This window comes from Tursiops truncatus, chromosome 9 (genome assembly GCF_011762595.2).
Source record: "Tursiops truncatus isolate mTurTru1 chromosome 9, mTurTru1.mat.Y, whole genome shotgun sequence".
In the NCBI taxonomy this organism is placed as follows: Eukaryota; Metazoa; Chordata; class Mammalia; order Artiodactyla; family Delphinidae; genus Tursiops; species Tursiops truncatus.
The window spans coordinates 56,293,928-56,321,425 of record NC_047042.1 but is presented as its reverse complement, the minus strand read 5'-3'; the positions used below and the strand labels follow the sequence as shown (position 1 = coordinate 56,321,425).

General features: G+C 40.1%; 1 protein-coding gene across 1 annotated transcript in view; it reads right to left on the bottom strand.

The window, feature by feature from the left end:
• LOC109548554 (uncharacterized) overlaps nucleotides 1-26,947 on the bottom strand; it is a 267,207-nt gene extending 240,260 nt beyond the window's left edge. Inside the window, exons 1-2 of the mRNA XM_073809761.1 lie at nucleotides 19,731-26,947; nucleotides 19,107-19,223 (exon numbers count right to left, since the gene is read on the bottom strand). The gene's annotated coding sequence lies outside the window, so the exon portion shown is untranslated. The remainder of the gene's footprint in view (nucleotides 1-19,106; nucleotides 19,224-19,730) is intronic.
• Between the last annotated feature and the right edge of the window lie 551 nt (nucleotides 26,948-27,498).

Genomic DNA, 27,498 nt, shown 5'->3' with positions numbered 1-27,498 from the left:
AGTAATTTTATTAAAATTTGTTGCAACTCATAGAAATATTTACCCAGCTATAACACGGCTGGCTCTATCAGAGACATGCTGGACAAAATTTGCCTGTGTACTGAGGAAAATGTTCCATCTCAAGGGTCCTGAAAAGAAAGTGACTTGCAGTTGATCAAACAATTGTCCTTTACATCTTAATAATATGATTCACTCTATGCTTATTGAATTCATATATTTGATATATGATAATACATAGCAAACATTTTCATACTTACTGTAAGCCAGGCACCATTATAAAAACTTTATATATGCTAACTCATGTCTTCATCACAACAATATTATAGGATAGGTACTGCTATTTTTCCCATTTTACAAATGGGGAAACTGAGACATGGAGAGAGAGTATAACTCACCTAAAGTCCCACAGGTAACAAGTAGCAAAACTAGGATCTAAACACAGGCAATCTGGCTGCCCAGGCTTTTACACTTGGCTTCTCTGCTCTCTACAGCTTCCACTGAATGTGGGCCCACAGCTGACCCTCAGCAACTTCACAGTGGCAGCACCAGAAACAAGAGCTGGCTTCCTGTGGTCTGAGTGCCAATAAGTACTCGAGGTTTGAGGACACAAGAAAACCCCATAAACCCAACCTAACTACAGGGAGGACAATGGCTGAATTGAGAGAATTTGCATTAAAAAGATTATTATTCATAATTATAATTAATAATTAGAGAAATGCAAATCAAAACTACAATGAGGTATCACCTCACACCAGTTAGAATGGGCCTCATCAGAACATCTACAAATAACAAATGCTGGAGAGGGTGTGGAGAAAAGGGAACCTTCTTGCACTGTTGGGAATGTAAGTTGATACAGCCACTATGGAGAACAGTATGGAGAGTCCTTAAAAAACTAAAAATAGAATTACCATATGACCCAGCAATCCCACTACTGGGCATATACACAGAGAAAGCCATAATTCAAAAAGACACATGCACCCCAATGTTCACTGCAGCACTATTTACAATAGCCAGGACATGGAAGCAACCTAAATGCCCCTCGACAGATGAATGGATAAAGAAGATGTGGTACATATATATACAATGGAATATTACTCAGCCATAAAAAGGAATGAAATTGGGTCATTTATTGAGACGTGGGTGGATCTAGAGACTGTCATACAGAGTGAAGTAAGTCAGAAAGAGAAAAACAAATATCGTATATTAATGCATATATGTGGAACCTAGAAAAATGGTACAGATGAACCAGTTTGCAGGGCAGAAATAGAGACACAGAAGTAGAGAACAAACGTATGGACACCAAGTGGGGGAAAGCAGCAGGGGAGGGGGTAGTGGTGGGATGAATTGGGAGATTGGGATTGACATGTATACACTGATGTGTGTAAAATCGATGACTAATAAGAACCTGCTGCATTAAAAAAAAATTAAATTAAATTAAAAAAAAAAGTACTTTAGAATTTACTGGTTTAGTTAATTCCAAATGCATATAGTGCCCTTAACCACAAGCCATTTAGTGTGTCAAGTCTAGGTTCCAAGGACCTGCTTAAATAAGCAAATACATATTATTTGCATACGAGGTTTTATATGACAGAATATTAAAAATAATTTGTTAACACATTCCAAAGAGTACAGTACTTGGACTATTCAATTTCTTTGCAAACAATTTCTCCCTTGAAAATACCAGAGTAAATGCTAGCCTGGCCAAATGAGCTAGTGCACGCTTTGAGTTAATGGAGGATGAATTAGTGAGATTATACTGCCACAATAACAGTGGGTCTGCATCTCTAACCTAATCCATGAGACACTGCAACACTGCAAAATGTATCTTGCTCTACTTCATCTTGCATTTAAGCACCCCCTTCGTCATAGCCAGTTGGCAACCTTAAACGTATTTGTATCTGTATTTGAATCAGGCAACAGGGTAGGCTATATTCCTCCAAGTCTCAACATGCAATTCCCTCTTCACTTATTAGCTCCAGCCCTTAATTTATTTTTTTATTTTTATTTTTTGACCACAACCAAAGCGACAATGATTGCAATTACCAAACATGAAACACACTCACCAGCCCTTAATTTAGATATGACATAAACATTTACTTGCTCATGCACTTGTTTAATTCATTTTTGCTTAATAATTCTTTTTTCTCTAAGACTCCAAAGAGTAGGTATATCCAACACAGCTGGCTGGCTGCCCTCTGTCCTTTTTGGCAGAGGCCAGAATCTGCTCGGATACCTACCTCTCCCAGACATAACTCAGGATTAATCCTAACTGATCTCCAGCAATTGGTTTCAGTGTGTGCAAGTGAGCAAATGCCAGCTGAAGGGTTTCCAGCAAAAGTCAGCTAGAGCATTTCTGAGTTTCTATAGGGAAAGACATACAAGAATGATAGAGACTCTCCCCATTTCTGTTGGGTATTACTACGTCTAGATGTGATGTCTGGAACTGCAGCAGCCATTTATGACTATGAGATGAGCTAGGTCAAAAATGACAGAGCAGAAAGATGAGAAGGACCTGGGCCAGGCATGTGTTAGTGAGCCATCAAATTAATCAACCACAAAACTTCTCTACTTCCAAACTTCTAGTTGTAGGAAATAACAGATGTTCTCACCAGTTTAGCAAGTTGATTCAAGGTTTTCTGTTGCTCAGAGCTAAAAGTATCCTAAAAGAGACAGCAGGAAATGTGACTGTATAATTCACTTTAATTAATTTGTTCAACGTATATTAATTGAGCATCCACTATCCCCAGGCATTGTTCTAGAACTTGGGCATAGAGCAATAAATAAACTAGACAAATCCCTGCCCTTATGAACATATGTTCTAGGGAGGAATTCACTTTGTGTGATGCCTTGTATGCTCAGCACAGCCCAAAGTGGGAAGAGAAAAGGCATCCAATACTGGAAGAATGGGAGGAAAGTTGCATTTATTATGCATCAGAACACTTTTCAAAGGCTATCTCATTCAGTCACCATGGGTGCAAGGTAAGATTGGTGTTATGGCCCCATTTTACAGATGAGGGTGTTGGGGCTCACATATCCAAGGCAGAGCCAGGATAAGAATCCAGATCTTCAACACCAACTCTGACACTCTTTCAAGCTCTCGTGCTACATTAAGCCTACAGGGTGTCCAGGGGGTCAACAGGAACAGCAGAAGTAGAGACCCACCAGATCCTGGTGTCCCAGCAGATGGACACGTCATGGAGACATGTCCCTACCTGGTACAAACACAGGGCTATTGTGTGCCCTGTGAGGACTGTAAACAGGACAAGGCAGTAAAATTCATAACAATCCTGAACAGATGGACATCTGGCAACTGTGAGATAAACACTCAGAGCTTTTGATGAGTTGGTGACGGTGCAGGAAGGAATGGAGATGAGAGCTCTGAAGGGTCTGTGATTTCCTGGTCTGTCAGCTCCGATCTAGGCTGCCCTACAAGGGATGTGGCCTCACCCTCTGTAGAAGATAAACACAAACAGCTCTGTGATCACAGTTAGGCTGACAAAAAGGAGGGGAGTGGGAGCAGGGGTGCTGTTTCATTCAAGAACTGCGTGTTTTCCTATAGTAACGCATAAAGGAATCCTTCCAGAAATTTCTGTTTGGGGTGCTATTTACTGACATAATAATGGGGGCTTCTATTTATTGAGCATTTGATACATGCCAGGCAGTGTGCTAAGTCCTTTCTCCGTAGGATCATATTACAAAGTTAATTCTATTGTTATTCTTGTTTTTACAGATGAGGAAACCAAGACACAAAGTGTTTTAGTCATTTGTCGAAGGTCTCAGAAAATAAGGGTCAGAGCTGGGATGTAAACCAAGTCTGTCTTTTGATTACTGGTCTATACACCCCTCTGTGAGGGTTTATGGAACTTCAAGGCACTGTGTGCTTGCATTCTCCACTCTGACCCAGGACAGTGCTTCTCAGCTTATTCAAAGTGCAGGACTGGTTTGTTTGCTTGCTTTGTTTTGTCCAATCTTCCATGGGCTGATAGAGAGCTCTAATATGCCTACAGAGTTCCACCACATATGACTCATAGCCCAATCTGCTCTATATCCTATAAGACCATCCTGACTACTTCTTGGATGGTGCAGCAATGTCAAATCACTACGAGGGTTTTCATTCTGAACACTTCCTCTCAGTGTCCATATTGCCTCATTGTGGACCAGCAGCAAGCAGTTCAAGCCAGGCACTGGTCCACAGACACACTTTGCACAGCACTGATCCAGAACATTTAAACTGCAGCCCCTAATACTGAAAAGGCAAGAGGGCCACTTAATGATGAGTGTTTGTATGTACAGGGACATCTCAGAGAAGGAAAGTCCAACATTTAAAGTTCCAAATGAAAAAGGGAAAAAAAGGAAGCAAAGACATTTATAAAAAGGTAGTTCACAGACCTAAAAGCATCTTTCATATTATAAACTAATAAGATGCACTTGTCTAACAGTAGAACAGAAAAATAATTCTGGTAAAGCCATTCATCGGAAAAGTACACAGCCATTGGAGGGGTAGGTATAATGTTAAGTAGAAAACAAGTTTAACATGCAAAATTATATACCCAATGTGATCCCATCTCCAACACATACAAATCTGCTATCAAGAAAGGACTTTATAAAATATCTTGTCCTTAACTGTAATTTGGTAGATTATTTTAGTTGCTGACTAGTATCGCTTTTTTCCTTAGCATATGTATTCAGATCTCCTTAACTTATTTTAAGAAAGCTGTTATAGGGAGTTCCCTGGTGGCCTAGTGGTTAGGATTCCGGGCTTTCACTACCACAGCTCAGGCTCAGTCTCTGGTCAGGGAACTGAGATCCTGCAAGCCACAAGTCACGACCGAAAAAAAGAAAAAAAAGAAAGCTGTTATAAATTCATACTCACTAAGGTATAAATGACTGATAACTCCTAATATTTCCCAGGGAGCATTTGCCTTTTAATGGAAGACATATTTAGCTGAAAAGAATTAATTGGCAGATTTCAATCCGCTTTGCAATAGGTAAGTTGAAATCAGGCAATAGATGAGGTTGGCTGGAATCCTTGATATTATATGCACGTGCCTCAAAAGCTTGGTCCCAGCTCTTCTTACAAATGAAAAGAACAAGAGTGCTGGCCAACACCAACAAACCACGAGAGCAAAAACAAAGGTGGCTGCCTTGCTCACCCACTGAGGAGGTATACATGTGGGGGCTTTTGAATTATTTACGATTTAAAACTCCCCTACTTCCCAAAAGAATTAGAAAACACTGATGAAATTTTAAATAATTCAATTTAAAAAAACAGATTACAAACAGCTTACAATATCCAAGTGACAGATATAAAGATATTACTATAATGGAGCAATCAATTCATTTACATTTTCCTCCCAGGATACAGCATTGTTTTTTACTCAACAAAAACTTGCTGATTGTTCTCTCCCATAGCACTTTCCCCAGTAGGTGTTCCAAACGAACAAATTTAACAAAAGCACATCAACTTCAAGGCTTAACTAGTTCTTCCTAAGGAAACTTGTGGAAATTGATACATAAATTATGAAGTATTTGTTAAATTCCAAAGCAACAGCATATTCTGATCACCATTTTGTTTGTTCACTAAGCCATCTAGAGCACCTCGGGCCTGAAGTACATTATGCACATTATGTGTTAACGCCTTATAATGTATTTAGAACTCAGCAGACTCTCCTTCCCCTCACCTCACCATCAGATGATCCACATAGGTCGAATCTGGTGTCAAGCAAATTAAAAGTGTTATTTTATTATCCAAAGTAATTGTTTCAACATTAAAAGGCTGTTATTATGAATCGGTTATGTTGGTGATTATGCCATTAAGAATGTGGGGCTAACTATTGGTTTAGCTGAACACCCATGTTTATGAAAGCTTTCTTTAGGCTCTACTCTATGTGGCAAACCATTCTTAACTGGGTACTCCAAATGGTCTTTGTACCTCAGATGTATTTTTCTAAGACATTAACACATTGAAGCCTGTCCCCAAACTCCCCAAGCGACCATTAATTAACATTGTAAGAAGAAAGAACCAGGCCTCCCATTGTGATGTGGCTGAGACTAAAACTTTCAGCAGTGATGGTGCTCAGAACCACACAGTCACTGGATAAGATCTCTTACATCAAATATTTCAATCATGGGAAGAGGAGGGCGGGGAGGGAAGGCTATTAGAACAGTGCTTTTATTCAGAGTACTCTTTAAAAATCTGCTGGAGGGCTTCCCTGGTGGCGTGGCCGCTAAGCCTGCGTGTCTGGAGCCTGTGCTCCACAATGGGAGAGGCCACAACAGTGAGAGGCCCACTTACTGCAAAAAAAAAAAATTTTTTTAAAAATCTGCTGGATACAAATATGTTTTTGAAAGCTTCAAGGAATCTCAACCTTGTGAGGAATTTTGAAATGAACTCCTTAGCCTGGCCCTCAAACAGCTCCCATATCTGAGGACTCGGTAAGTGCTAAGCTCTACATTAGGTGTTTCAAGTATTATCACTGATGCTTACAAATCCCTGCAAGGTTTCTATTTTACAGATGAGGAAGAGAAGCTTAGAGAGGAGACTCTTCCCAAAGTGTCACGGCAATCTGGAAGATATAACAAAGATCCACATGGGTCTGTCTTCAAAACACAGGCTTCTATTGCATACCGACCCCCTAAAATGGCAATCCATCCAAGCTTACATTCTATGCCACAGGGTAGCTGCTTTAAGCATATATCTAAGAACCATGTGATTAATCATAAAACCAACAAAACCCTGTAAAACACCCAGAAACAAACTTTACAGGAAACAGGCAAAATCTGTTTGTGATACACACACACACAGAGGGACGTTCAAACAAAGGCTTGAGCAATTGGGAAATCATGTGTCATTCTCATGTAAGCCTCAGAATTGTGAAGAATCCAATTCTCCCCCCATAATTAATCTAAAATTAAATGTGATTCTAATGGAAATCCCAACAGGATTTTTTTTTTGAAACTTTGAAAAATGATTCTAAAGTTCATCTGGAAGAATAAACGTTCAAGAACAGCCAGAGAAATTCTAAAAATGAACAGTGATGAGATATTAAAATGTGTGGACCTGGCACAAAAATGCAGAGTAATCAAATGACCATGGTAGAGCCCAGGAAGGATATATGGACATTTAGTACATAATAAAAGTGGCATTTTATATCAGTGGGAATAAAATAAATTATTCAAGAAATGATCTCAAAAATATACCTAGTCATTTGGAAAGAAATAAATAGAGCTGGATCCCAGGCTCATTCTTTACAGTGAGTTAAATTCCAGAGGGATCAACAATTTAAATATAAAAGTTAGAACTATAAAGTAATAGAGGGAAAAAAGATAAAGATTTTTATTATCCTAGGAAAATGGCAGTCTTACTTATCATGAGTCAGAGGCCACAAATGAAAAGGGGAAAACCTGAAAAATTTTATTTTGTAAAAAATGTAAAATCCCTACCAGAGGGCAGACAGCAGAAGCAAGAGATCTACAATCCTGCAGCCTGTGGAACAAAAAACACATTCACAGAAAGATAGACAAGATGAAAAGGCAGAGGGCTATGTACCAGATGAAGGAACAAGATAAAACCCCAGAAAAACAACTAAATGAAGTGGAGATAGGAAACCTTCCAGAAAAAGAATTCAGAATACTGATAGTGAAGATGATCTAGGACCTCGGAAAAAGAATGGAGGCAAAGATCAAGAAGATGCAGAAATGTTCAACAAAGATCTAGAAGAATTAAAGAACAAACAAACAGAGATGAACAATACAATAACGGAAATGAAAAACACACTAGAAGGAATCAATAGCAGAATAACTGAGGCAGAAGAACAGATAAGTGACCTGGAAGACACAATGGTGGAATTCACTGCTGCGGAACAGAATAAAGAAAAAAGAATGAAAAGAAATGAAGACAGCCTAAGAGACCTCTGGGACAACACTAAACACAACAACATTCACATTATAGGCGTCCCAGAAGGAGAAGAGAGAGAGAAAAGACCCGAGAAAACATTTGAAGAGATTATAGTCGAAAACTTCCCTAACATGGGAAAGGAAATAGCCACCCAAGTCCAGGAAGCGCAGAGAGTCCCATACAGGATAAACCCAAGGAGAAACACGCCGAGACACACAGTAATCAAACTGGCAAAAATTAAAGACAAAGAAAAATTATTGAAAGCAGCAAGGGAAAAATGACAAATAACATACAAGGAAACTCCCATATGGTCAACAGCTGATTTCTCAGCAGAAACTCTACAAGCCAGAGGGAGTGGCGTGATATACTTAAAGTGATGAAAGGGAACAATGTACAACCAAGATTACTCTGCCCAGCAAGGATATCATTCAGGTTCTATGGAGAAATCAAAAGCTTTACAGACAAGCAAAAGCTAAGAGAATTCAGCACCACCAAACCAGCTCTACAACAAATGCTAAAGGAACTTCTCTAAGTGGGAAACACAAGAGAAGAAAAGGACCTACAAAACCAAACCCAAAACAATTAAGAAAATGATAATAGGAACATACGTATCAATAATTACCTTAAACCTGAATGGATTAAATGCTCCAACCAAAAGACACAGGCTTGCTGAATGAATACAAAAACAAGACCCATATATATGCTGTCTACAAGAGACCTACTTCAGACCTAGGGACACGTTCAGATGGAAAGTGAGGGGATGGAAAAAGATATTCCATGTAAATGGAAATCAAAAGAAAGCTGGAGCAGCAATACTCATATTAGATAAAATAGAGTTTAAAGTAAAGAATGCTACAAGAGACAAGGAAGGACACTACATAATGAGCAAGGGATCAATCCAAGAAGAAGATATAACAATTATAAATATATATGCACCCAACATAGGAGCACCCCAATACATAAGGCAACTGCTAACAGCTATAAAAGATGAAATCAACAGTAACACAATAATACTGGGGAGTTTAACATCTCACTTACACCAATGGACAGATCATCCAAACAGAAAATTAATAAGGAAACACAAGCTTTAAAGGACACAAGAGACCAGATAGATTTACTTGATATTTATAGGACATTCCATCCAAAAACAGCAGATTACACTTTCTCCTCAAGTGCACAAGGAACATTCTCCAGGACAGATTACATCTTGGGTCACAAATCAAGCCTCAGTAAATTTAAGAAAATTGAAATCATATCAAGCATCTTTTCTGACCACAACGCTATGAGACTAGAAATCAATTACAGGGAAAAACACGTAAAAAAAAAAACACACATGGAGGCTAAACAATACATTACTAAATAACTAAGAGATCACTGAAGAAATCAAAGAGGAAATAAAAAATACCTAGAGACAAATTACAATGAAAACAAGACAATCCAAAATCTATGGGATGTGGCAAAAGCAGTTCTAAGAGGGAAGTTTATAGCTATACAAGGCTACCTCAAGAAACAAGAAAAAACTCAAATAAACAATCTAACCTTACACCTAAAGGAACTAGAGAAAGAAGAACAAACAAAACCCAAAGTAGCAGAAGGAAAGAAATCATAAAGATCAGAGCAGAAATAAATGAAATAGAAACAAAGAAAGCAATAGCAAAGATCAATAAAACTAAAAGTTGGTTCTTTCAGAAGATAAACAGAATTGATAAACCATTAGCCAGACTCATCAAGAAAAAGAGGGTTAAAAAAAAAAAAAAAAAAAGAAAAAGAGGGAGAAGACTCAAATCAATAAAATTAGAAATGAAAAAGGATAAGTTACAACAGACACTGCAGAAGTACAAAGCATCCTAAGAGACTACTACAAGCAACTCTATGCCAATAAAATGGACAACCTGGAAGAAATGGACAAATTCTTAAAGAGGTATAACCTTCCAAGACTGAACGAGAAAGAAATAGAAAATATGAACAGACCAATCACAAGTAATGAAATTGAAACTGTGATTAAAAATCTTCCAACAAACAAAATCCAGGACCAGATGGCTCCACAGGTGAATTCTATCAAACATTTAGAGAAGAGCTAACACCCACCCTTCTCAAACTCCTCCAAAAAATTGCACAGGAAGGAACACTGTCAAAATCATTCTACAAGGCCACCATCACCCTGATACCAAAACCAGACAAAGATACTACAAAAAAAAGAAAATTATCAACCAATATCACTGATGAATATAGATGCGAAATCCTCAACAAAATACTAGCAAACAGACTCCAACAACACATTACAAGGGTCATACACCATGATCAAGTGGGATTTATCCCAGGGATGCAAGGATTCTTCAATATATGCAAATCAATCAATGAGATACACCATATTAACAAACTAAAGAATAAAAACCATATGATCATCTCAATAGATGCAGAAAAAGCTTTTGACAAAATTCAACACCCATTTATGATAAAAACTCACCAGAAAGTGGGCGTAAAGGGAACCTGCCTCAACATAATAAAGGCCATATACGAGAAACCCACAGCAAACATCATTCTCAATGGTGAAAAACTAAAAGCATTTCCTCTAAGTCAGGAACAAGACAAGGATGCTCACTCTCACCACTGTTATTCAACATAGTTTGGAAGTCCTAGCCACGGCAATCAGAGAAGAAAAAGAAATAAAGGAATCCAAATTGGAAAGAAAGAAGTAAAACTGTCACTGTTTGCAGATGACATGATACTATACATAGAGAATCCTAAAGATGCCACCAGAAAACTACTAGAGCTAATCAATGAATTTGGTAAAGTTGCAGGATACAAAATTAATGCACAGAAATCTCTTGCATTCCTATACACTAATGGTGAAAAATCTGAAAGAGAAATTAAGGAAACACTCCCATTTACCACTGCAACAAAAAAGAATTAAATAACTACGAATAAACCTACCAAAGGAGACAAAAGACCTGTATGCAGAAAACTATAAGACACTGATGAAAAAAATTAAAGACGATACTAACAGATGGAGAGATATACCATGTGCTTGGATTGGAAGAATCAATATTGTGAAAATGACTACACAACCCAAAGCAATCTACAGATTCAATGCAATCCCTATCAAATTACCAATGGCATTTTTTACGGAACTAGAAAAAACAATCTTAAAATCTGTATGGAGACACAAAAGACCCCAAATAGCCAAAGCAGTCTTGAGGGGAAAAAACAGAGCTGGAGGAATCAGACTCCCTGACTTCAGACTATATTACTCAGCTACAGTAATCAAGACAATATGGTACTGGCACAAAAACAGAAATACAGATCAGTGGAACAAGACAGAAAGCCCAGAGATAAACCCACACACTTATGGTCAACAAATCTATGACAAAGGAGGCAAGGATATATAATGGAGAAAAGACAGTCTCTTCAGTAAGTGGTACTGGGAAAACTGGACAGCTACATGTAAAAGAATGAAGTTAGAACACTCCCTAACACCATACACAAAAATAAACTCAAAATGGATTAGAGACCTAAATGTAAGATGGCACACTATAAAACTCTTAGAGGAAAACATAGGCAGAACACTCTTTGACATAAATCACAGCAAGATCCTTTTTGATCCACCTCCTAGAGTCATGGAAATAAAAACAAAAATAAACAAATGGGACCTAATGAAACTTAGCTTTTGCACAGCAAAGGAAACTATAAACAAGACAAAAAGATAACCCTCAAAATGGGAGAAAATATTTGCAAACGAATCAATGGACAAAGGATTAATCTCCAAAATATATAAACAGTTCATGCACCTCAATTTAAAAAAAACAAAAACCCAATCCAAAAATGGGCAGAAGACCTAAACAGACATTTATCCAAAGAAGACATACAGATGGCCAAGAAGCACATGAAATCTGCTCAACATCACTAATTATTAGAGAAATGCAAATCAAAACTACAATGAGGTATCATCTCACACCAGTTAGAATGGGCCTCATCAGAACATCTACAAACAACAAATGCTGGAGAGGGTGTGGAGAAAAGGGAACCCTCTTGTACTGTTGGTGGGAATGTAAATTGATACAGCCACTATGGAGAGCAGTATGGAGTTTCGTTAAAAAACTAAAAATAGAATTACTATATGATCCAGCAATCCCACTACTGGACATATACCCAGAGAAAACCATAATTCAAAAAGACACATGCACCCCAATGTTCGTTGCAGCACTATTTACAATAGCCAGGTCATGGAAGCAACCTAAATGCCCCTCGACAGACGAATGGATAAAGAAGATGTGGTTACATATATACAGTGGAATATTACTCAGCCATAGAAAGGAACGAAATTGGGTCATTTGTTGAGACGTGGATGGATCTAGAGTCTGTCATACAGAGTGAAGTAAGTCAGAAAGAGAAAAACAAATATTGTATATTAATGCATATATGTGGAATCTAGAATAATGGTACACATGAACTGGTTTTCAGGGCAGAAATTGAGACACAGATGTAGAAAACAAATGTATGGACACCAAGGGGGGAAAGCGTCAGGGGAAGGGGTGGTGGTGAGATGAATTGGGCGATTGCGATTGACATGTATACACTGATGTATATAAAACTGATGACTAATAAGGACCTGCTGTATAAAAAAATAAATAAATTTAAAAATTAGAAAAATTATTTTATGTTCTGTTTAAAGCTACATCATAATGTTATAATTGAAGAGAATTCTACAATCCCTTAAGGAAAAAAGATTGGTAATAATTGTGCACACGAACTGAAAACGTGTAAAAAAAAAAAAGTAAAGTCCCTATAACTTAAAAAAGACAAATAAGAAACAGAAAAAATTTGCAACAAATACAACTTTTAGAGTTAATATCACTAATCTAAAAAGAGTGTATAAAATACTGTATTTTCCAACATTGCTTGATGTATTACAATGAGCATACACCATTTTTTCTAGCGAAGAAAATAACAAAGCTATTTTTATTTTTAAAGAAGTATTTGTTTAACCATGCCTCTTTCCTCCATTGTATAACTTCCAATATTTAAAGGAACCAACCAATAACTTTAGATCACACCATTGCAACTCTAACCACAGGGGGTCTCAAAGCTGAATGTTCCTAAGAATCACCAGGGGCTTCCCTGGTGGCGCAGTGGTTAAGAATCTGCATGCCAGTGCAGGGGACCTGGGTTCGATCCCTGGTCTGGGAAGATCCCACATGCCGCGGAGCAACTAAGCCCGTGTGCCACAACTACTGAGTCTGCGCTCTAGAGCCTGCGAGCCACAACTACTGAGCCTGTGTGCCCCAACTACTGAAGCCCGTGCGCCTAGAGCACATGCTCCGCAACAAGAGAAGCCACTGCAATGAGAAGCCTGAGCACCACAACAAAGAGTAGCCCCCACTCACTGCAATTATAGAAAGCCCGTGCAGCAACAAAGACTCAACACAGCCAAAAATAAATGAATTTATTTTAAAAAAAAAAGAAAGAATCACCCAGGAAGGTTTAATTGCTGATTTCAGGGGTAGAGGAATTTGCCTTTAAAATTTAACAAGCATCTTAATGTGTCTCGCCTGCTAACCTCACTTCGAAAACTATAATAGCATATCCAGTCACACAACATTTTAACCTGAAAAAAAGTACAATGAGAGACTATCTCCATATTTACTAGGAGATGTAAAAATATCCAGTGCTTCTTAAAACAGCTACATTGGCCATTGAAGAATTGCTTTCTGTCTTGTAGCTTTGGTGGCCCCTTAAGACTTGATGTTAAAATGCTGGTGCCAAATGAAACTTATTGTCTAGGTTTTATCCTCAAGATGGCTTACATTTTATGCCAGGAAAACAATTCTGGGGTATGACACTAAATTCTCTGCAGCTCCATGGTGTGAAGTATGCGAGGTCTGTCTTCCCCCAGTTAAATGCCTCTTACAGGAATTCAATCTTCTGTGTGCAGTATGAATTTCATTTAGTGGAGATGCTACACATATTTTCTAAGGTGAAAAAATTCTGCTTCTTTATTGGAATATTCCTGCTTCATCCTGACAATCAGATTTTTTCATAAACTTGGAATGACCTTTATAAGGTTCTATTGGCTCCTCTTTCCCTCCTCAGTTTTCACTTCAATATTAGGAGCTTCACAGGCTTGAAGTATTGAGACACTAGTACAGTTCGCTAGTTATGTGTGATTTATTCAAAACTATCTTGTTAGATTAGAAACTTAAGATTTCAAGTCAATTGATGACATGTCTAGACTTAAATGTAGTCTACTTTGAGACAGCTTCCTATAATTGGTTTTTCAAAGGATATGAAGGCCTTAAAAATGGATCATTCTTTCTAATTGTTTTTTCTCTTCTTTCAACTTTTAGTGACAAGTAGTTGGGTCCTATAACCCACATGTTTAAGCTTGCAGTCATTTCTCTCCTCATACATACGTATTATTGTACTAGATAAAAACAACTATTACCTTTTTATTGTTTATCTAACATTAGATCATTCCTTCCTTCCTTCTTCAATCATTGTTTGATCAGTTCTTATTGAGCACCAAGATACAGTCTAATTACCTTGCTAGATCATAAGCACATACGAATTTTGGAAACTAATTGCGAGTGATGTAATTTTGTTCTTCCCTATGCTTCCCCAGAAAGGAGCCAAACTCCACAATCACAACATAGCTCCAGAAATATCAGCTCTACAACTACCATGAGGTTACCTAATCTTGGTAAATGGCCATGAAAAAATTTTAGCGTGATGTCTTACCAGTCAGGGACTAACAGCTAGCATTACTTTCATCTGGTGCTCATGGCCCCCAGTTGGGCACTTTTGGATCTCCTGGTCTTCACTGGTATAGAAATACCTAAGCATCCTACCACCCAATGATATATATGACGTGCTCTGCCAGTTGCTCTACCTCATACTGGTTGAGGGACACACTCCTTCACAATTACCATTCTTCCAAAACAATCTTTACCTGTTATCTTGAATCTGGGAGTGGATCACTGATAAAAGACTGCTGTCTGAACAGGGATTGCTTGTCTCCAAAGTCCTGATAATGATTTGGGATTGGCACCTGCTCACCCAGGCAGTAAAAATTTCTCTCTTCATGTCTCAACAACCTTGTACTGCTGTTTGATTTCTGAGAAAATTTAAAATTTACTCTCAGTGCCCAGGCCTCACTCCATGCCAAAGAAAGCATCAAATTGGGATCAGTCAGGAGTCTCCCTTGGAAGTCATTGCCACGGATTCCACACATAAGATGATCTCACAGGAAGCTATTTTGGAAATCCCCAGTATCAACGTGTGGGGCAGAGGCTTTGACTCTGTGAGGTTTCAGCAAAGCCTCTCTGATCTCTTGCTTGCATTTGTAGAATTCAAGACTCTGAACAGTGCCCAATAGGACTGGCAAAACATCCTTCTTCAATAATTCAATAATTTCACCGAACTCCCATATCTTAGACGAGTCATTGGTCACAAGAGTTGTTATCATGCCATGTGTTTGGTCCCATGGGCAGTCTGCTTGTGTTTATTTTATTTGCTTCTAGATAGCCTCCAATACAACTTGGAAAACCCTGAGCCTAAAAATTGGGGGAATTACGCAAAGTTCATCTGGAAGTCAGCACAGACTTTAAGCAAGTCCCTCGTTCTTTGGGGCAAGATGGGCTGGGTAATAATTCTCAAGGTGTCAGCTCGGAGGAAGGTCTCTAATCAATAGGCCACAGCGTTCTTTCTGTCCTTAGACATTGTCTCAATCAAAATGCTTCCCTCTGCCACAGACAAGGACATGGATGGCATGCTTATCAAATCCGATGAAATTCATGCAGCATACGAATCCCAAGAAACAGGACACTTGACATCCAATTCTGCAATACACTTCAGAGAAACATTTTAAGCAGTGTCTGTTCAATTTTCAGTGAAGATAGGATTTAGTGGCATATAAAGAGTAATTATCAAAAGACTTATACTGCCTGCTATTGGTTTGTTTTCTTCTTCATTCTCATTAGTAACCCTTTTTTGGGGTGGGGGCAAAACTGTATGCAGACTTTGAGATCATGGTACATGTCCATGGTAGTTAGTTCCAGCAAATTACAGCCAGCCATTTACTACCATCTTAAAGGAACACCCCAAGATATCACACACAGAAGATAAAGTCTTTGCAGGCAAGTTCAAGTCCTATAGCTCAAAGGCCACTGGATTTTAGAGCTGATAAAAATATTAGAAATTATCTAGGCTCATATTACAAATGAGGCACTTTAAAGCTACAGGATTCTCAGGACTTCCAAATGCCCCACTACAATTCAGAGATAAAGCCTGAATGAGAAGCCCACTCCCTCTCTATATGTCATTCCCTTGATGCTCCAGGATGCCTGACTCAATGCTTCCTTGTAAGTAGGTGGTGCCTCCCCTTCAGATCCCCTTCTTCCCAACACACTCCCTGCGAGCCATTCACACCAGCATTCCTACAAAGCTCCATCCCTTTATTGTGGCTGCCTCTGTCTAGAAGTCCATCCTTGTTGGTCTCTTCCAGGATCCAGCTCAAATATCAGATTTCGGGGAAACTATTTACTCCACCACAGTTAGCTGCTCATGTTCACTTTGTTTATACTATGTGAATTTTCAGACTGGTTTACATCCCACTGTCTCTTCCACTGTGAGCTGCTGGGAGCAAGGATAAAATGTCAGCCATCTTGAAAATCCAACTTCAGGTAGAACCAGGTATATGGGGACAATAAATGGCCAAATTAAAACAAGCAAATCGACAACAACAGCGATTTAAAAAAAATTTAGGCCCGGCCCCATTCCATAATTTTGTTGAAGCCATAGAGATTAAAAAGACAACAGTTTTGCTCTCAAGGGGCTTACAATACAATGGAGAATTCACTTATAACTTCTCAACAAATATCTGCTGAATGATGAATTAACGTGATCTAATTCCAATTCTCCCATGTTGATAAGCTATTACCAAAATTCAACCGATCTCAGTGTGTTTTGTGGAGCCGTCGTTTTTTATCTTGATTAACGAGACTTCCTACCTGTGGTCCTGATTTCCTCACTTCATTGCATTTATCACAGCCCCCAGTGCTGGGCTCTCACCATAAAGCTGTACAGAGAACACCATGGGAAAATTCATTCACACACATTAGAAGTGTCTCCCATGAAAAAACTATGCGTTGACCTGGAGTGGGGAAATAGGCACACATACTGCTAGTTGCAGTATAAAGCAGTACAATCATTCTGGTTATCGACTTGGCGATATTTATCACCATTTTAAATGTACATCTCTTAGTCCCAGCATTTCCGCTGCTAAAAATTTATCCCGTGAACATGTGTGCACAAATCTGCAAATGTATAAGGATATTCACTGCAGTGATGGTTGAAGTAGCATAAATTTTTTAATTGTTACATCCATATCCTGGAATTCCATGCAATCATTACAAAGGATGCAACAGATCTAAATGCACTGAGAAGGAGAGATGTTCAATATATTATTAGTTCAAAACAAGGCACTGGAAAGTTAAGGTTTGGTAATACCCCACTTGTGTAAACAAAGAATAGATATACTTATTCGTATATGTATAAAAATTACTAAAAATATACAAAAAATATTAACAGAGATTGTAACAGTGGATGGTATAGAAGAAAGAAAGGGACAGGAGGACAATTTTTTTATTTGATACACTTCTGCAGTGTTTGAATTATTTTTCTATTGAATATATTTTATGATTTCTTCCATCGTCTTATCACCTCCTTGTTTTATCTATTTCAGTTTAAGCAACTAGGTTTTCTCAAGACTAGGTTATTTATTCCATATTAACCCTCTCAAACTCATACACATCTTCCAAACTTATTCTCTCTAAACCACTTTTTCTGCTTTAAATATGACCTTTCCAAGATCTTTAGCTTATGATTAACCAGATGAAACCATCAGTACATGGACCCCCAATCCAGGTACCGAATTACAGAAAGTACTTTTGGAAAAAAAAATGCTAACTCAATTGAGTCAGTTAAAACATCCGCAAACATTAGCAATGCCACAGTGTCATGACGCAGGAGGTCGAAGGTCCATGCACCCCACACAGGGAGTCACAGCAGGGCTTAACTGGGGCAGTTCTGGTTCTGCCATTAGGACCACGCACACTCCAATCTCAGTGAAAGTACATAACACACCGCAATTATCCCCGGATCATCGGCATGGTAGACCCAAACAACTCCAGTCTACCATGTCAATGTATATTCCAGGAGTCTTTAATGCACGGATCATTGGCAAGCTGAGCCATAAGAGCCCTGTAGGAGCCGTGGCCGTGTGTGGAGTCGATGCACACTGAGGGACTCCCCCAGGCCCCAATCACTGGCAGCGCATCGTGTCAATGCATACTTCGGGAGCCCTGTGTGTGCTGAGGAACAACGTACACCAAAAATACTTATGAAATAGTTGTTACAGTGCATACACAGTATTCACTCTTCTAAATGGAATGTCAGCAAATTTAGTGTGCAACAAGTAACTCCTAAAAGGCACAAAGCACTCCTAGAGGCCCAACTTTGCACACAGATGGTTAGTCCAGGGAATCACGGTTAGTCCAGGGAATCATGGCAAGACTGTGGCGAGAGCGTGGGTCTCTCTTTACAGTGAACAAAGGGAAAGGAACAGCCAGTTCATGCAACCTAAGCCACTGCTTCTACTCTTGTGTTGTCAAGGTTTTCAATAATCTGATTACTTCCTAATTATCTGCCTGGGCATTTGATGCTTAAGATCTAAGAACCTTCTCTCTCTCCATGCCCTGTTCCAAAGAACCTGCAGAGTAAGGTGAGAGGGTTAGAGGGAAGGGTCTTGGGTCTTAATTAAGCCTCTAGACCAGCACTGTCCAATAGAAATATAATGTGAGCCACGTATGTCATTTTAAATGTTCTTTGTGGCCACATTTTTAAAAGGTATAAAGAAACAGACAATAGATTTTTAATAATATATCTTATTTCACCCAATAGATCCAAAACATTATCATTTCAATAACCCATCAATATTTTAAAATGGTTAATGAGACAGTTTACATTCTTTTTTCCAGTCTTCGCAATCCAGCCTGTATTTCACACTTACAGCACATCTCCATTTGGATCAGCCAAATTTCAAGTGCTCAAGAGCCACACGTGTCCAGTGGCTGCCCCAGGGGACCGCACAGCTGCAGAGGCCTAGGGAAACGAATCCCAGCACCTTAAACATTCACTGTGCCCCGTCAACTACCTGTCTCAAAGCAGGTGTGTGTCTAGCTTGCCGTCTCATCTCCTGACAGCGCTGCACCTGCCGAACCGCCTTTCCTCAGCCGCCTCAGCGGGTAGGTCTGTTTGGGGCTTTGTAATCCTAAAAAGGACCACAAATAAGCCTTCAGAAAGGGAAGAGAACTTTAGGCCAAAGTGATACTGTCAGTGTCAAGTCCTCTTTCTTGGAGATGGAGCTGAAGAGGAGAGCGAGGGGCTGCTGGGGGGAGGGAAAAGGAGCGGGGACGGCGCCCAGTGTGAGGGTGACGGCCTCCCTGCCACTAATCCCCCCAAACGTGCCGTCAGCCGGGCTTGCGGGGTCACGGGGGTCAGCCCAGGTGGGGTGGCTGGGGTCTGAGGCTGAGTCTTCCCAGGGGCCCAAAGGGGTCGGGGGTGCAAGGAGAGTGAGAAGACAGGGAGAGCGGGAGCGGGCGCGGGTGCTTGCCGACCCACAGACAAAGCCGGCGGCTGGCAGGGGAGACGCGGCGCCGCGCTCATCCGGGTACTCGCTGGACGCAGGGGGCGGGGGAAGGGCGAAGGCCGGGGCCCGGCAGGCCTATTTGAATATAAGGCTCTGCCACGCTCGGGGCGCTGCTGACAACTTCATTACCTCCGCGGATAAAAATGACTGCGGGCGAATGCAAACGGCGCATCCGTCTCGCCGCCTGCCTCAGCTGCAGCCGGCTTCAGGCGGGGCCCCGCGCAGCACCGCCTCCTCCGCACACCCCGTGCAGCGCTCCCCTTCCCACAGGGCACCGCGCAGTGCCGCCCCCTCTCCGCGCCGCCGCAGCGTCGCCGCCGCCCCGCCGGCCAGCCCGGCTGGGGACGCCACGGGGTGTGGGCGACTGGGAATTGCTAATCTACTAAGATTTGCTCGTGAATGTTAAGAAAATGCCCTGCCTCTTAACTGTCATCGAATTAACGTATGGAAATGCCAGAAAAAGAGAGTACTCTGTGCGTAGGATTCCTAATCTTGAACCCTGATAGAAGAGGTTGGACCCCACAGGTTCCCGACCACCACTCCCCTGGTGATTAAGTTGGACGAAAGCATCCCCAGCACCCCATCTTCACCCACCGAGCAAGCAGGTGAGGGGGTGTGCTACTCCCTGTTCTTCAGACCTTAGGGTCCTGCCGCCACCAGGACGTTGCTGCGTCACCGTACAGAACCCCTTCCCAAACCCCCAGCCTAGTTGAGCAGTCCATATGGGAATGGGGGCAAGTCGTGTGCAGAAGGAAAAGCTGTTTCCAGAGCCTCTCTCCTTCCTTTGGCATAGAGAAAAAGGGGAGGACCGACTCCTGGCAAGAAGTCACCTCCTGCCTTGCGACAGACAGCTGCGGTTATTCCGTGTGGACCCCTTGTGAACTTCTGGGAAGCAGGAGCGAGGTCATTTTTATTAATAATAAAAATAGCAGCAATAACAATAATAATAAACATCTACTGAAGGTTTATTATGCACAAAACATTATGCCCACTGCTTTACCGAGATTATTTTATTTTTGCCACAATGACCCTAGTTCTCTCCTGGAAACTGGGGTTTAGCCAAGCCTTGCAAGGAGCCCAGGGTAACCCAGCTAGGAAGGCGTGGAGCACAGGTGAGAAAGCAGGCCTCCCTCCCTCCAGAGCCTGTGCTCTCAACCACTCCGCAATTTTCTGGGCTTTTCTTACAGCTCAGGCTGCTGTCCCATGCCCTCTTCCTTCTCCCCTACGTCCCCCAGCCCCCCAAGCCATTCATCCCTTGCGACTGAAGGGTGAATCCTAAATAGTATAAATCAATCAGATCATCCCCTTCTTTTGTCCAGGGCTTGGTACAGAAAAAAGCACGTGACCAGTCCTGGCCAACGCCAGGTAGGGGAGACATCTGTGGGGGGGTTCTGGGAAATGCTTCCTTGCCACATGGTATCTTAGCCCTGTGCCTATTTGGGCGGTGTCCACTACCTGGTAACCAGCAGCAAAGGTACTCTACGGAGACAGATTTGCAAGATTTAGTACGATTCATGCGAGGGCTAAAGTTTAGGAAAGTGGCTTTCTAGTCCCATCTCTACCAGCAGTGAAATCATGCTGCTTCATGATTATTCAGGACTATATTTAAGGTTGATTCCTTTTTGGAACAAGAGAAAATGTAAAGAAGTTAACAAATGAAAACTTGAGAAATTTCGTCATGTCTGTTCCCCACTCTGTTTCCGTTTCTTCATCAGTAAAATGACTGAAGAGCTTCTGCTCCTGGGCAAAGGGAACCTCACAATTCCAACTTCTTTTACTGGGCACCAACCTCATTCAGTCTCAAGGCTCTAAGCAGCTTTTCCTCGACTCCCTTTTCCGTCAAGACATCTCTTTGCCTACACAGGCAAGGCATCCCTTCCCTCCCAGGGCCTCAGACCCTCTAACTGTCCTGCATGCGCACATCCAGTTGTCTGAACTTAACTGCCTTTGAAATGTTGTTTACTGGCCTTCAAGTAGTCTCTCTGGAGAACTTGCGTCTGGTTTTGAACGTTTGGAAAACAATGGCTACTTAACCAGTCACTTACTTGTTTCCCTTGGCAATTGCTTTAAAACATAGAATCCAAATTAGAATGGAAAATTGATTTTTATTGTTTCATTAAAGTCATGCACACTTATTAAAATATGCCAAAAAACCTATGTAAAATATTAATATATACTATATGCTTTAACAATTCATCCAGAATCAATAAGTGATGACCAGCTCAAACATCTCTAATGTTTCCCACCACCAAGGAAAGGAAACCCAAACTCCTTAGCAAGACATTCAGGACAACCCACAATCTGTACCTAACCAGCTCCAGCCTTATCTGTCTACCGTTATATACCCCCAAATCATACTGTTGCACTTCCTCTCCCATGACATACAGTTCAGCAGGTTGGGGGCCCACATTGTCTAGAATGCCCTTGAAGCTCACCTCCAACTTTTCCAAGTCCAGATTAAATACCACCTTTTGCAAGAAGCCTTTCCCATTCCTCACATTTAGCGACACAAAATATTGAGTTGTCTAGGATTTGTTCTCAGTAATATTTGGCATATGTTTTGTGTTTATTGACACCCAGTATTCTAGAAATAATGCACATGTCCAAATAGCAGAGGACTTAAATATTATTAGGCAAACAAGTAAAACGGGTTATAAATATTATCAGCAGAATGTATATACAGCTCACTCCCAGCTTAAGGATGAGCTGTTCTCTTAAAGGCGATAAAATAAAGCTTCTTTCACCTCTCGTTTTTGACGAAATAACTTTGATATAAATAAAATAGGAAACCTGTCTCTACTAGCTTAAACAACAAGGAAAACGTAATATCTCCTGTAGGAAGTCTCAGGTAGCAGGTGCTGAGGTTGATTAATTCATGTTTAATGTTGTCAAGGACCCAGGTTCTTCTCATCTTTCCACTCCTCCATCCTCAGCTTATTGACCTTGTCCTTAGCTAGTTCTCCTCAGGGTCTCAAAATGGCTGCCATAGCTCCAGGCATCACTTGAAGAAATGGTAAAGTCCAGCCAAGAAAGTGGGCCTAGTCTTACTTTAAATTTCTTCTTAAGAGTGGGGAAGTTGGGAGCAGAGCGGTGGCAGGAGTGGGAGCAGCCAGGAGCCTAGGTCGGGCAGAGGATGAGGGCAAGTGCAGGGCTCAGTGCTGCCCCAGCTCCCGCACCACACTCCTGCCCACCCTGCGGCACGCAGCAGGCAGAGTCCACGAGAGTTTGCCCCTGAGCTCAGGGAAGTTTCCCACAGAAGCTCCACTCCCACGAAAGCAGTACCTGCCGGTGCCCTCCACTCCCCTGGCCACTGGCGAGAAGGTATTGTGGAGAGGGACCTTCAAGATGGTGAAAGAGTAAGACGTGGAGGTCACCTTCCTTCCCACAAATACATCAAAAATACATCTACGTGTGGAACAACTCCTACAGAACACCTACTGAAGGCTGGCAGAAGACCTCAGACTTCCCAAAAGACACTCTCAGGCGACCTACACACAGTGGAAGGGGGGGGTTTAGCAAATCCTAAGCTGAACCCCAGGAGCTGTGCGAACAAAGAAGAGAAAGGGAAATCTCTCCCAGCAGCCTCAGGAGCAGCGGATTAAACCTCCACAGTCAACTTGATGTACCCTGAATCTGTGGAATGCCTGAATAGACAATGAATCATCCCAAAATTGAGGTGGTGGACTTTGGGAGCAACTGTAGACTTGGGGTTTGCTTTCTGCATCTAATTTGTTTCTGGTTGTATGTTTATCTTAGTTTAGTATTTAGAGGTTATTATCATTGGTAGATTTGTTTATTGATTTGGTTGCTCTCCTCCTTTATATATATGTATATATATATATATATATATATATATATATATATATATGTTTTCTCCTTTTTCTCTTTTTGTGAGTGTGTATGAATATGCTTTATTGTGTGATTTTGTCTGTATAGCTTTGCTTTTACCATTTGTCCTAGGATTTTCTCTGTCTGGTTTTTTTTTTTTTTTTTTTGATAGTTTTTAGTGCTTGTTTTCATTGGTAGATTTGTATTTTGGTTTGGTTGTTCTTTCTTTCCTTTTTTAAATTACTTTTTTATTTTTGATACTATTTTTATTTTAATAGCCTTTTATTTTATTTACTTATTTATTTATTTATTTATTTATTTATTTATTTATTTTCTCCCTTTTCTTCTGAGCCGAGTGGCTGACAGGGTCTTGGTGCTCTGCCGGTGTCTGGCCTGGCCTCTGAGGTGGGAGAGCCGAGTTCAGGACATTAGTCCACCAGAGACCTCCCGGCCCCACATAATATCAAATGGTGAAAGCTCTCCCAGATATCTCCATCTCAACACTAAGACCCAGCTCCACTGAACGACCAGCAAGCTACAGTGCTGGACATCCTATACCAAACAGGTAGCAAGACAGGAACACAAACACACCCATTAGCAGCGAGGCTGCCTAAAATCATAAGGTCACAGACACCCCAAAACACACCACTGGACGCAGTCCTGCCCACCAGAAAGACAAGATCCAGTCTCATCCACCAGAACACAGGAACCAGTCCCCTCCACCAGGAAGGCTACACAACCCACTGAACCAACTTTCCCCACTGGGGCAGACACCAAAAACAACGGGAACCTGCAGCCTGCAAAAAGGGGCCCCCAAACACAGTGAAACAAACTGAGAAGACAGAGAAATACACAGCAAATGAGGAGCAAGGTAAAAACCCACCAGACCAAACAAATAAAGAGGAAATAGGAAGGATACCTGAAAAAGAATTCAGAGTAATGATAGTAAGGATGATCCAAAATCTTGGAAATAGAACGCAGAAAATACAAGAAAGGTTTAACAAGGACCTAGAAGAACTAAAGAGCAAACAAATAATGATGAACAACCCAATAAATGAAATTAAAAATTCTCTAGAAGGAATCAATAGCAGAATAACTGAGGCAGAAGAACAGAAAAGTGACCTGGAAGATAAAATAGTGGAAATAACTACCACAGAGCAGAATAAAGAAAAAAGAATGAAAAGAATTGAGGGCAGTCTCAGAGACCTCTGGGACAACATTAAGCGCACCAACATTCGAATTATAGGGGTCCCAGAAGAACAAGAGAAAAAAAAGGGACTGAGAAAATATTTGTAGAGATTATAGTTGAACACTTCCCTTATATGGGAAAGGAAATAGTCAATCAAGTCCAGAAAGCACAGAGAGTCCCATACAGGGTAAATCCAAGGAGAAACACACCAAGACACATACTAATCAAACTATCAAAAATTAAATACAAAGGGAAAATATTAAAAACAACAAGGGAAGAGCAACAAATAACATGTAAGGGAATCCCCATAAGGTTAACAGCTGATCTTTCAATAGAAACTCTGAAAGCCAGAAGGGAGTGGCAGGACATATTTAAAGTGATGAAAGGGAAAAACCTACAACCAAGATTACTCTACCCAGGAAGGATCTCATTCAGATTCAACGGAGAAATTAAAACCTTTACAGACAAGCAAAAGCTAAGAGAATTCAGCACCACCAAACCAGCTTTACAACAAATGCTAAAGGAACTTCTTTAGGCAGGAAACACAAGAGAAGGAGAAGACCTACAATAACAAACCCAAAACAATTAAGAAAATGGTATTAGGAACATGCATATCTATAACTACCTTAAACGTAAATGCATTAAATGCTCCAACCAAAAGACATCAACTGGCTGAATGGATACAAAAACAAGACCCGTATGTATGCTGTCTAAAAGAGACCCAAGTCAGACCTAGGGACACATCAGACTGAAAGTGAGGGTATGGAAAAAGATATTCCATGCAAATGGAAATCAAAAGAAAGCTGGAATAGCAATTCTCATATCAGACAAAATGGACTTTAAAATAAAGACCATTACAAGAGACAAAGAAGGACACTATATAATGATCAAGGGATCAATCCAAGAAGAAGATATAACAATTGTAAATATTTATGCACCCAACATAGGAGCACCTCAACATATAAGGCAAATGCTAACAATCATAAAAGGTGAAATCGACAGTAACACAATAATAGTAGGGGACTTTAACACCCCACCTTCACCAATGGACAGATCATCCAAAATGAAAGTAAATAAGTAAACACAAACTTTAAATGATACATTAAGCAAGATGGACTTAAATGATATTTATAGGACACTCCAGCCAAACACAACAGAATACACTTTCTTCTCAAGTGCTCATGGAACGTTCTCCAGTATAGATCATATCTTGGGTCACAAATCAAGCCTTGGTAAATTTAAGAAAATTGAAATCATATCAAGTATCTTTTCTGACCACAATGCCATGGGACTAGATATCAATTACAGGAAAAAATCAGTAAAAAATATGAATACATGGAGGCTAAACAATACACTACTAAATAACCAAGAGATCACTGAAGAAATCAAAGAGGAAATCAAAACATACCTAGAAACAAATGACAATGAAAACATGATGACCCAAACCTATGGGATGCAGCAAGAGCAGTTCTAAGAGGGAAGTTTATAGCAATACAATCCTACCGCAAGAACAAGAAACATCTCAGACAAACAACCTAACCTTACACCTAAAGCAATTAGAGAAAGAATAACAAAAAATCCCCAAAGTTAGCCGAAGGAAAGAAATCATAAAGATCAGATCAGAAATAAATGAAAAACAAATGAAGGAAACAATAGCAAAGATCAATAAAACTAAAAGCTGGTTCTTTGAAAAGATAAACAAAATTGATAAACCATTAGCCAGACTCATCAAGAAAAAACGGGAGAAGACTCAAATCAATAGAATTAGAAATGAAAAAGGAGAAGGAACAACCAACACTGCAGAAATACAAAGGATCATGAGAGAATACTACAAGCAACTATACGCCAATAAAATGGACAACCTGGAAGAAATGAACAAATTCTTAGAAAAGCACAACCTTCCGAGACTGAGCCAGGAAGAAATAGAAAATATAAACAGACCAATCACAAACACTGAATTTGAGACTGTGATTAAAAATCTTCCAACAAACAAAAGCTCAGGACCAGATGACTTCACAGGCGAATTCTATCAAACATTTAGAGAAGAGCTAACACCTATCCTTCTCAAACTCTTCCAAAATATAGCAGAGGGAGGAACACTCCCCAACTCATTCTATGAGGCCACCATCACCCTGATAACAAAACCAGACAATGATGTCACAAAAAAGAAAACTACAGGCCAATATCACTGATGAACAGAGATGCAAAAATCCTTAACAAAATACAAGCAAACAGAATCCAAAAGCACATTAAAGGGATCATACACCATGATCAAGTGGGGTTTATCCCAGGAATGCAAGGATTCTTCAATGTATGCAAATCAAGCAATGTGATACAGCATATTAACAAAGTGAAGGATAAAAACCATATGATCATCTCAATAGATGCAGAGAAAGCTTTCAACAAAATTCAACACTGATTTATGATAAAAATTCTCCAGAAAGTAGGCATGGAGGGAACTTACCTCAACATAATAAAGACCATATATGACAAATCCACAGCCAACATCATTCTCAATGGTGAAAAACTGAAAGCATTTCCATGAAGATCAGGAACAAGACAAGGTTGCCCACTCTCACCACTATTATTCAACATAGTTTTAGAAGTTTTAGCCACAGCAATCAGAGAAGAAAAAGTAATAAAAGGAATCCAAATTGGAAAAGAAAAAGTAAAACTGTCACTGTTTGCAGATGATATGATACTATACACAGAGAATCCTAAAGATGCCGCCAGAAAACTACTAGAGCTAATCAATGAATTTGGTAAAGTAACAGGATACAAAATTAATGCACAGAAATCACTTGCATTCCTATAAACTAATGATGAAAAATCTGAAATAGAAATTAAGGAAACACTCCCATTTACCACTGCAACAAAAAG